We start from the raw sequence: 11,467 nt of genomic DNA on the forward strand, positions 1-11,467 counted from the left end.
TGGTATTGCTCAATTAGGGAGTGAAGCAGAAAATGAAAAGACATTTCACCCCTACAGGTGAGCTTCTATAGGGACTGAATTGGAGGAAGTTTTCCCAGAAAGTAGACAGAATCCTGAAAAAGGTTTTGACTTGTCTATGGACGGAAATCGAAAACCCACAGTGACATCCTTCACACCTTTGTTTTGCCTTATATGGAACAGGAAAGAACAGTTTCTTCCCAGTCTCTCTCTACAGACATACCTACTAAAAGTGCTGGCAAGCAGGTGTTCTCAATTAACAGGATTTAAGCAGGTATTTCTTAAGCTTTATGCAGATATTTCTTTTCTTCCTCCTCATTCTAAATATACAGCAGCCTTTCTATCAGAAAGGGGAATAGCGGTGTTGTTCTTTGATTAAGAAGAGTGATCATAATCTATTAGTCTACTGAACACCAAGAAAAGAAGAAATCACTATACTGCAATGCCAAGGGCCCGGGTCCCACGTGAGTACTTTCCTAAGGGTCTCTCTGAACAGGCCCCATCTGTGCAGCTCGCTCACAGTTTACTTTGCCTAGATGACTGATAAAATACCTAAGGGTACACTGTCACCCTTAACTGAGACCCCCATCCTCTAAATTCGTGGTCTGGTTGCTAATGACAAATCTCTTCATGGAACCTCCTTAAAAGAAAGGTTACTCCCCCTTTACTATGAAACGGGGATACTACTCGGTCAGTAACTATACACAGTAAGAATGTGTAAAGAGATAGTAGCCAAAACGGAGTGTCTTATTCAGGAGTGAAATTAATTAAGGAAGATTTCCTAAAGGTGGTAAGGAATCCTTATAGAGTTGATCATTATCCAACTGTATTTATTTTATAAGGCTCCTATAAATTGTAACCCTGGTGATTTACATGAATGAATTAACATCTATGTCTAGTAATCATCCAACAGAAAAATTAAATATATCTGAAATATATCTCAAGTTAATTTTTTGTTTCATTTATCACAACATGAATCCCAATTCACATATGTTCAGTCTTCTTAATCTACAGCTGCTAGTGCATGATTCTGTCCTCATGACTTTAAAAATAAAGGAGGAAAGTTAATTTTAAGACACCTAAGACACATTTTTAAGACCTAAGACACATTTTAAGGCACATTTCCGTTAGGAAAACACTATGTCAATTCAAAGGCGGTGGCTGTGCTAATGTAACAAAAGATCTCTAGCATTCCTTATACTGTCTGAAGTAATCCCCCATTCAGGTTGGCCCCAGAATGATGGTATCCAAAGAACTTAAGAGAGGAAACGAAATTGCAGCAAAATGGGACCCTATGAGTATAATAATTTTATAATTTAATATTTACATAATTGTACCTAAAACATTAACTCAAGGTATAAAGAAAGATAACTGGTTAATACAAGTTTAAATACTTACAGTTATCAAGACAGTGGTCATTGGCAAGTGAAACCACAAGAGAAGAGGCCCATGCTATGGCTGGTCCTGCTGAGCAATTTTCAGACTTCAGCTCATTCTGGCAACTACGATTAAAGAATACACAGAAACCAGAATTATAATTACATGACTTTACATTGTATCAATTAGCATGTTTCCATTGAAAATAGTAAAAGGCTGAGTAAAATTGGCTTAAACAATGACTTTTACTATATCACAAAACAGGACGTCCAGAGGTAGAATAGCTCCAGTGAGTTTACTGAGTAATTCAACAACATCAAGAAGGACCCAGGAGGGCGGAGCTTCAAGATGGCAGAAGAGTAAGACGTGGAGATCACCTTCCTCCCCACAAATACATCAGAAAAACATATACATGTGGAACAACTCCTACAGAATACCTACTGAACACTGGCAGAAGACCTCAGACCTCCCAAAAGGCAAGAAACTCCCCCACGTACCTGGGTAGGGCAAAAGAAAAAAGAAAAAACAGAGACAAAAGAATAGGGACGGTACCTACACCAGTGGGAGGGAGTTGTGAAGGAGGAAAGGTTTCCACACACTAGGAAGCCCCTTCGCGGGCGGAGACTGTGGGTGGCGGAGGGGGGAGCGTCGGAACCACGGAGGAGAGTGCAGCAACAGGGTACGGAGAGCAAAGCGGAGAGATCCCCGCACAGAGGATCGGTGCCGACCAGCATTCACCAGCCCGAGAGGCTTGTCTGCTCACCCGCCGGGGCGGGCGGGGACTGGTAGCTGAGGCTCGGGCTTCAGAGGTCAGATCCCAGGCAGAGGACGGGGGTTGGCTGCGTGAACACAGCCTGAAGGGGATAGAGGTCACAGCTACCGGGAGGGAGTCCGGGAAAAAGTCTGGAGCTGCCGAAGAGGCAAGAGACTCTTTCTTTCTTGCCTCTTTGTTTCCTAGTGCTCGAGGAGATGGGAGTTTAAGAGCGCCACTTAAAGGAGCTCCAGAGATGGGCGCTACCCGAGGCATTCAGCGAGGACACCAGAGACGGGCATGAGATGCTAAGGCTGCTGCTGCCGCCACCAAGAAGCCTGTCTGCAAGCACAGGTCAGTATCCACACCTCCCCTCCCGGGACCCTGTGCAGCCCGCCACTGCCAGGGTCCCGTGATCCAGGGACAACTTCCCCGGGAGAACACACGGTGCACCTCAGGCTGGTGCAAAGTCACACCGGCCTCTGCCGCTGCAGGCTCGCCCCAAACTCTGTACCCCTCCCTCCCCCCGGCCTGAGTGAGCCGGAGCCCCCTAATCAGCTGCTCCTTTAACCCCATCCTGTCTGAGCGAAGAACAGACACCCTTAGGTGACCTACACGCAGAGGACGGGCCAAATCCAAAGCTGAACCCCAGCAGCTGTGCGAACAAAGAAGAGAAAGGGAAATCTCTCCCAGCAGCCTCAGAAGCAGCGGATTAAATCTCCACAGTCAACATGATGTACCCTGCATCTGTGGAATACCTGACTAGAAAACGAATCATCCCAAATTGAGGAGGTGGACTTTGGGCAAAATAAGTTTTTTTTTCCCTTTTTCTCTTTTTGTGAGTGTGTATGTGTATGCTTCTGTGTGTGATTTTCTCTGTATAGCTTTGCTTTTACCATTTGTCCTAGGGTTCTGTCGGGGTTTTTTGTTTGTTTTTTTTTTAGTATAGTTTTTAGCACTTGTTATCATTGGTGGATTTGTTTTTTGGTTTGGTTGCTCTCTTCTTTCTCTCCTTTATTTATTTTTTTTTTTACTTTAAAAAGTTTTTTTAATAATTATTTTTTACTTTAATAACTTTATTTTATTTTACTTTATTTTATTTTATCTTCTTTCTTTCTTTCTTTCTTTTCTCCCTTTTATTCTGAGCCGTGTGGATGACAGGCTCTTGGTGCTCCAGCCAGGCGTCAGGGCTGTGCCTCTGAGGTGGGAGAGCCAAGTTCAGAACACTGGTCCACAAGAGACCTCCCAGCTCCACATAATATCACATGGCAAAAATCTCCCAGAGATCTCCATCTCAACGCCAAGACCCAGCTCTGTTCAACAACAAGCAAGCTACAGTGCTGGACACCCTATGACAAACAACTAGCAAGACAGGAACACAACCCCATCCATTAGCAGAGAGGCTGCCTAAAATCATGATTAGGCCACAAACACCACAAAACACACCACCAGATGTGCACCTGCCCACCAGAAAGACAAGATCCAGCCTCATCCACCAGAACACAGGCACTAGTCCCCTCCACCAGGAAGCCTACACAACCCACTGAACAAACCTTAGCCACTGGGGACAGACACCAAAAACAAAGAGAACTACGAACCTGCACCTGCGAAAAGAAGACCCCAAACACAGTTAGTTAAGCAAAATGAGAAGACAGAGAAACACACAGCAGATGAAGGAGCAAGGCAAAAACCCACCAGACCTAACAAATGAAGAGGAAATAGGCAGTCTACCTGAAAAAGAATTCAGAATAATGATAGTAAACATGATCAAAAATCTTGGAAATAGCACGAAGAAACAACAAAAAACGTTTAAAAAGGACCTAGAAGAACTAAAGAGCAAATAAAAAGTGATGAACAACACAATAAATGAAACTAAAAATTCTCTAGAGTGGATCAATAGCAGAATAACTGAGGCAGAAGAACGGATAAGTGACCTGGAAGATAAAATAGTGGAAATAACTACTGCAGAGCAGAATAAAGAAAAAAGAATGAAAAGAATTGAGGACAGTGTCAGAGACCTCTGGGACAACATTAAACACACCAACATTCGAATTATAGGGGACCAGAGGAAGAAGAGGAAAAGAAAGGGACTGAGAAAATATTTCAAGAGATTATAGTTGAAAAATTCCCTAACATGGAAAAGGAAATAGTTAATCAAGTCTAGGAAGCACAGAGAGTGCCATACAGGATAAATCCAAGGACAAACACGCCAAGACACATATTAATCAAAATATCAAAAATTAAATACAAAGAAAAAATATTAAAAGCAGCAAGGGAAAAACAACAAATAGCACACAAGGGAATCCCCATAAGATTAACAGCTGATCTTTCAACAGAAACTCTGCAAGCCAGAAGGGAGTGGCAGGACATATTTAAAGTGATGAAACAGAAAAAGCTACAACAAAGATTACTCTACCCAGCAAGGATCTCATTCAGATTCTACGGAGAAATTAAAACACTTAGAGACAAGCTAAGAGAATTCAGCACCACCAAACCAGCTTTACAACAAATGCGAAAGGAACTTCTCTAGGCAGGAAACACAAGAGAAGGAAAAGACCTATAATGACAAACCCCAAACAATTAAGAAAATGGTAATAGAAACATACATATCGATAATTACCTTAAATGTAAATGGACTAAATGCTCCAACCAAAAGACATAGACTGCCTGAATGGATACAAAAACAAGACCTGTATATATGCTGTCTACAAGAGACCCACTTCAGACCTAGGGACACATACACACTGAAAGTGAGGGGATGGAAAAAGATATTCCATGTGAATGGAAATCAAAAGAGAGCTGGAGTAGCCGTTCTCATATCAGACAAAACAGACATTAAAATAAAGACTATTACAAGAGACAAAGAAGGACACTACATAATGATCAAGGGATCAATCCAAGAAGAAGATAAAACAATTGTAAATATTTATGCACCCAACATAGGAGCACCTCAATACATAAGGCAAATGCTAACAGCCATAAAAGGGGAAATGGACAGTAACACAATCATAGGAGGGGACTTTAACATCCCACTTTCACCAGTGGACAAATCATCCAAAATGAAAATAAATAAGGAAACAAGCTTTAAATGAAACATTAAACAAGATGGACTTAATTGATATTTATAGGACATTCCATCCAAAAACAACAGAATACACATTCTTCTCAAGTGCTCATGGAACATTCTCCAGGATAGATCACACCTTGGGTCACAAATCAAGCCTTGGTAAATTTAAGAAAATTGAAATCATATCAAGTATCTCTTAAAAACACAACGCTATGAGACTAGGTATCAATTACAGGAAAAGAATCTGTAAAAAATACAAACACATGGAGGCTAAACAATACATTACTTAATAGCCAAGAGATCACTGAAGACATCACACAGGAAATCAAAAAATACCTAGAAACAAATGACAATGAAAACACGGTGACCCAAAACCTATGGGATGCAGCAAAAGCAATTCTAAGAGGGAAGTTTACAGCAATAAAATCCTACCTTAAGAAACAAGAAACATCTCAAACAAACAACCTAACCTTACACCTAAAGCAGTTAGAGAAAGAAGAACAAAAAACCCCCAAAGTTAGCAGAAGGAAAAGAAATCATAAAGATCAGATCACAAATAAATGAAAAAGAAATGAAGGAAACAATAGCAACGATCAATAAAACTAAAAGCTGGTTCTTTGAGAAGATAAACAAAATTGATAAACCATTAGCCAGACTCATCAAGAAAAAAAGGGAGAAGACTCAAATCAATAGAATTAGAAATGAAAAAGGAGAAGGAACAACTGACACTGCAGAAATGCAAAGGATCATGAGAGATTACTAAAAGCAACTCTATGCCAATAAAATGGACAACCTGGAAGAAATGGACAAATTCTTAGAAATGCACAACCTTCCGAGACTGAACCAGGAAGAAATAGAAAATATGAACAGTCCAATCACAAGCACTGACGTTGAGACTGTGATTAAAAATCTTCCAACAAACAAAAGCCCAGGACCAGATGGATTCACAGGCGAATTCTATCAAACATTTAGAGAAGACCTAACACCTATCCTTCTCAAACTCTTCCACAATATAGCAGAGGGAGGAACACTCCCAAACTCATTCTATGAGGCCACCATCACCCTGATAACAAAACCAAAAATGTCACAAAGAAAGAAAACTACAGGCCAATATCTCTGATGAACATAGATGCAAAAATCCTCAACAAAATACTAGCAAACAGAATCTAACAGCACATTAAAAGGATCATACACCATGACCAAATGGGGTTTATCCCAGGAATGCAAGGATTCTTCAATATACGCAAGTCAATCAATGTGATACACCATATTAACAAACTGAAGGAGAAAAACCATATGATCATCTCAATAGATGCTGAGAAAGCTTTTGACAAAATTCAACACCCATTTATGATAAAAACCCTCCAGAAAGTAGGCATAGAGGGAACTTTCCGCAACATAATAAAGGCCATATATGACAAACCCACAGCCAACATCGTCCTCAATGGTGAAAAACTGAAACCATTTCCACTAAGCTCAGGAAGAAGACAAGGTTGCCCACTCTCACCACTATTATTCAACATAGTTTTGGAAGTTTTAGCCACAGCAATCAGAGAAGAAAAAGAAATAAAAGGAATCCATTTGGAAAAGAAGAAGTAAAGCTGTCACTGTTTGCAGATGATATGATACTAGACATAGAGAATCCTAAAGATGCCACCAGAAAACTACTAGAGCTAATCAATGAATTTGGTAAAGTTGCAGGATATAAAATTAATGCACAGAAATCTCTTGCATTCCTATACACTAATGATGAAAAATCTGAAAGAGAAATTAAGGAAACACTCCCATTTACCACTGTAACAAAAAGAATAAAATACCTAGGAATAAACCTACCTAGAGAAACAAAAGACCTGTATGCAGAAAACTATAAGACACTGATGAAAGAAATTAAAGATGATACCAACAGATGGGGACATATACCATGTTCCTGGATTGGAAGAATCAATATTGTAAAAATGACTACACTACCCAAAGCAATCTACAGATTCAATGCAATCCCTATCAAATTACCAATACCATTTTTTACAGAACTAGAACAAAAACTCTTAAAATTTGTATGGAATCACAAAAGACCCCAAATAGCCAAAGCAGTGTTGAGGGGGAAAAATCAGACTCCCTGACTTCAGACTATATTACAAAGCTACAGTAATCAAGACAATATGGTACTGGTACAAAAAGAGAAATATAGATCAATGGAACAGGATAGAAAGCCCAGAGATAAACCCATGCACCTATGGTCAACTAATCTATGACAAAGGAGGCAAGGATATACAATGGAGAAAAGACAGTCTCTTCAATAAGTGGTGCTAGGAAAACTGGACAGCTACATGTAAAAGAATGAAATTAGAACACTCCCTAACACCATACACAAAAATAAACTCAAAATGGGTTAGAGACCTAAATGTAAGACAGGACACTCTAAAAGTCTTAGAGGAAAACATAGGAAGAACACTCTTTGACATAAATCACAGCCAGATCTTTTTTGATCCACCTCCTAGAGAAATGGAAATAAAAACAAAATAAACAAATGGGACCTAATGACACTTAAAAGCTTTTGCAAAGCAAAGGAAACTACAAACAAGATGAAAAGACAACCCTCAGAATGGAAGAAAATATTTGGAAACGAATCAACGGACAAAGGATTAATCTCCAAAATATATAAACAGCTCATGCAGCTCAATATTAAAAAAACAAACAACCCAATCAAAAAATCGGCAGAAACCTAAGTAGACATTTCTCCAAAGAATACATACAGATGGCCAAGAAGCACATGAAAAGCTGCTCAACATCACTAATTATTAGAGCAATGCAAATCAAAACTACAATGAGGAATCACCTCACACCAGTTCAAATGGGCATCATCAGAAAATCTACAAACAACAAATGCTGGAGAGGGTGTGGAGTTAAGGGAACGCTCTTGCACTGTTGGTGGGAATGTAAATTGATACAGCCACTATGGAGAACAGTATGGAGGTTCCTTAAAAAACTAAAAATAGAATTACCATATGACCCAGCAATCCCACTACTGTGTGTATACCCAGAGAAAACCATAATTCAAAAAGACACATGCACTCCAATGTTCACTGCAGCATTATTTACAATAGGCAGGTTATGGAAGCAATCTAAATGCCCATCAACAGATAAATGGATAAAGAAGATGTGGTACATATATGCAATGGAATATTACTAAGCCAGAAAAAGGAACAAAGTTGAGTCATTTGTAGAGACATGGTTGAATCTAGATACTGTCATACAGAGTGAAGTAAGTCAGAAAGAGAAAAACAAATATCGTATATTAACGCATATATGTGGAACCTAGAAAAATGGTACAGATGAACCAGTTTGCAGGCCAGAAATTGAGACACAGTTATAGAAAACAAATGTATGGACACCAAGGCGTGAAAGCAGCGGGGGGGTTGGGGGTGTGTGTGATGAATTGGGAGATTAGGATTGACATCTATATACTAATATGTATAAAATGGATAAATAATAAGAACCTTCTGTATAAAATAAAATAAAATTCAAAAAAAAGGAATAATAAAATACTATTTGAATATACTCAGACATACATCATTTAATTTTTTCATTTCATTCCAAATTCTTCATTTATTACATAGCCATCTCTCACACGGAAAAAAAATAGTCATGATACTTGTTAAATATGTGTTCTTTTCTAAAATATTTTATCAATTCTAATGAGAAATAACACTAATGAAACATTTTTAATCCTATATCAAATATATTTAAGGGATGTCAGGAGAAACAATGTGGCACAACTATAAAGCAATCAACTGAGAGGTAAGAAACATAAATTCTGATTCTAACAGCATTTATTCAGTACTCAGTGTATACCAGGCACTGTGCTAAATGTTTAACTCATATTCATTTATTTAATCCTTATAATATCCCTGCAAACTATGTACTATGACTATCCTATTTTCAGATGTGGAAACTGAAGCACAGCGAGGTGATTTGACTTGCACAAGGTCACACAGCTAATAACTGGCAGGGGGGCACTGTGGGACTTCAGAGCCAAAACACCTAGCCATGGTTCAACATGATCTCTCTAGTCCTGGAATTGCCACTAGCTGCTTAACTTTGTTGGAGCCACAGTTTCCTAATGAGTTAAAGAGTTGAGTAGAGATCTTTAAGAAAATTTCCAGTCCTAACACTTAAAATATCATGCAAACCATGACCTTACAGAATCTTCCTCTGCCAAATGCTTTATATTAAAGTTACATTTATCACACAACCAAACACCCATATCTGGACACTTACTTTCCAGCAACAACTGCAAGATAATCCAGAGGAAGAATTAACTAAAAAACCAATCATGGTATGTAAGTCACAGGAAAAATACATCTCCTTGGAGGAATAAGGTTGCAGTTTATCAGTCCTAAACTCACGAATTTCCCCAGACATTGATGTGAGACCTACCTAGAGGGCAGGTTACAGAACTGGGTTTCCTACAATATGGTTTCTGAACTAACTAAAGAGCTTCCAAAGCATGTACATTTTCTGACATTAGGCGGCGGAAAATTTTTCCCCCTTCAGAGCAAAACGTCCCCCAGGACCTCCTAAAGGAGTTATAATTGATTTTAAACCATCTCACCAAACGTAATTATAAGTACTTGTGTGCTCGCTTCGGCAGCACATATACTAAAATTGGAATGATATGGAGAAGATTAGCATGGTCCCTGTGCAAGGATGACATGCAAATTCGTGAAGCGTTCCATATTTTTATGTATATGTATAGCGGATTCACGTTGCTATAAAGCAGAAACTAACACACCATTATAAAGCAATTATACTCCAATAAAGATGTTTTTAAAAAAAAGTACTTGTAAGATTCCTCAAAATACCTCTTTGGAGTATCCATACAGAGACACAGAGTAGAGCTATACATTTGGAGAAGAATTAATATTAAATTTATTTCACCAAACACTGTGAACTACCCACTAGAGTGACCTACCATTCAGCTTACCTGAAGAGCAAAAATTTAAATCTAAATGATTAAAGTCTCAAATCTTATTTTAATAATACAAGCAGGATTGGACAGTATCTTCCTGCAGTGTGTGAAGTAGTTCATACTCGCTGTACTTTTTCACTGTGTGTAAAGAGGGACATCAAGTGGTCTAAGTTCTGGAAGACGGGCATTTTTCTCAAAAATCTTTTAAGCTCCTATGGCTCCCTGACAGGATGGATAGAAAAAAGGAGTGCAAAGGATAGAAAGTTTCAAAACACTCACCTTTTAAAAAAATTACTTGAATAATTTCAGCCAATTTTTGTAAGGATCAATTTTCCTTAGTTAGAGACAGTTTTCTTTTGGATACTCAGTCATATCTCAATTATCCCTAGTAGGTAAGGGATATAATACTGTTTAGAATACATAAATAATTTATGTATCATAGTATGTGTGTATGTAGGTATTTTGTTATATAGGCTATTTAGCTTTCCTACTGCATTTTTTATGTTACATAATAAAGTTAATTTGTTATTCCTGAACAACAGCAACAACAACAAAAAGACCTGAAAAAGCCCAAAGCATTGTGAATGCTAAGGTAAAGTGAAAAATAAATTTGCTACAGTATGCAAGGACTAAACCATACAACTTTTTTTAAAAGATAGTTATAGCTTGTCTACATCTATGATTTGAAATGTATCCCAAATAAAAGTGCTGGGCACTTCTATTCCCATACACTTGTAATCCCTTTGTCCTGTTTATGGAACAGATAAATGAAGAAGAGCTTTATAACAATTTTCAGCAAGAAAGAAAAGTTAGGCTGCTGGATAACTGCACAGAAAGCCACTATTGACAAGAACCACCTGCCTACTATTATTTAAATGTTTCTCATATCAGAAAAGCATGAAGTTCTTTTGAGGTTGTTTCTCCCCTTAGTCCTTCAGGCCAGATTCTACAGATAAGGGGGGAAATGAGAGGCATTACTACTTGGTCTTGCCTGAGCTATTGAGTTTATAGTAAAATAAAATAAAATATAGTAAAATAAAAATTAAGGGCTTCCCTGGTGGTGCAGTGGTTGAGAGTCCGCCTGCCGATGCAGGGTACGCGGGTTCGTGCCCTGGTCTGGGAGGATCCCACATGCCGCGGAGCGGCTGGGCCCGTGAGCCATGGCCGCTGAGCCTGTGCATCCGGAGCCTGTGCTCCGCAACGGGAGAGGCCACAGCAGTGAGAGGCCCGTGGACAGCAAAAAAAAAAAAAAAAAAAATTAAGCTAATGTGGACACTAAGCAACA

General features: G+C 38.8%; 1 non-coding gene across 1 annotated transcript; it reads left to right on the forward strand.

Annotated features, from left to right (window-relative positions):
• The first annotated feature begins 9,848 nt into the window (after positions 1-9,848).
• LOC113627406 (U6 spliceosomal RNA) lies at positions 9,849-9,955 on the forward strand. The gene has a single exon (XR_003435528.1). It is a non-coding gene; the product is annotated as a U6 spliceosomal RNA (small nuclear RNA).
• Positions 9,956-11,467: the final 1,512 nt, after the last annotated feature.

The sequence above is a fragment of the Aethalodelphis obliquidens genome, unplaced genomic scaffold (genome assembly GCF_003676395.1).
Source record: "Aethalodelphis obliquidens isolate GAN/ISIS:26980383/991018 unplaced genomic scaffold, ASM367639v1 scaffold20, whole genome shotgun sequence".
NCBI lineage: Eukaryota > Metazoa > Chordata > Mammalia > Artiodactyla > Delphinidae > Aethalodelphis > Aethalodelphis obliquidens.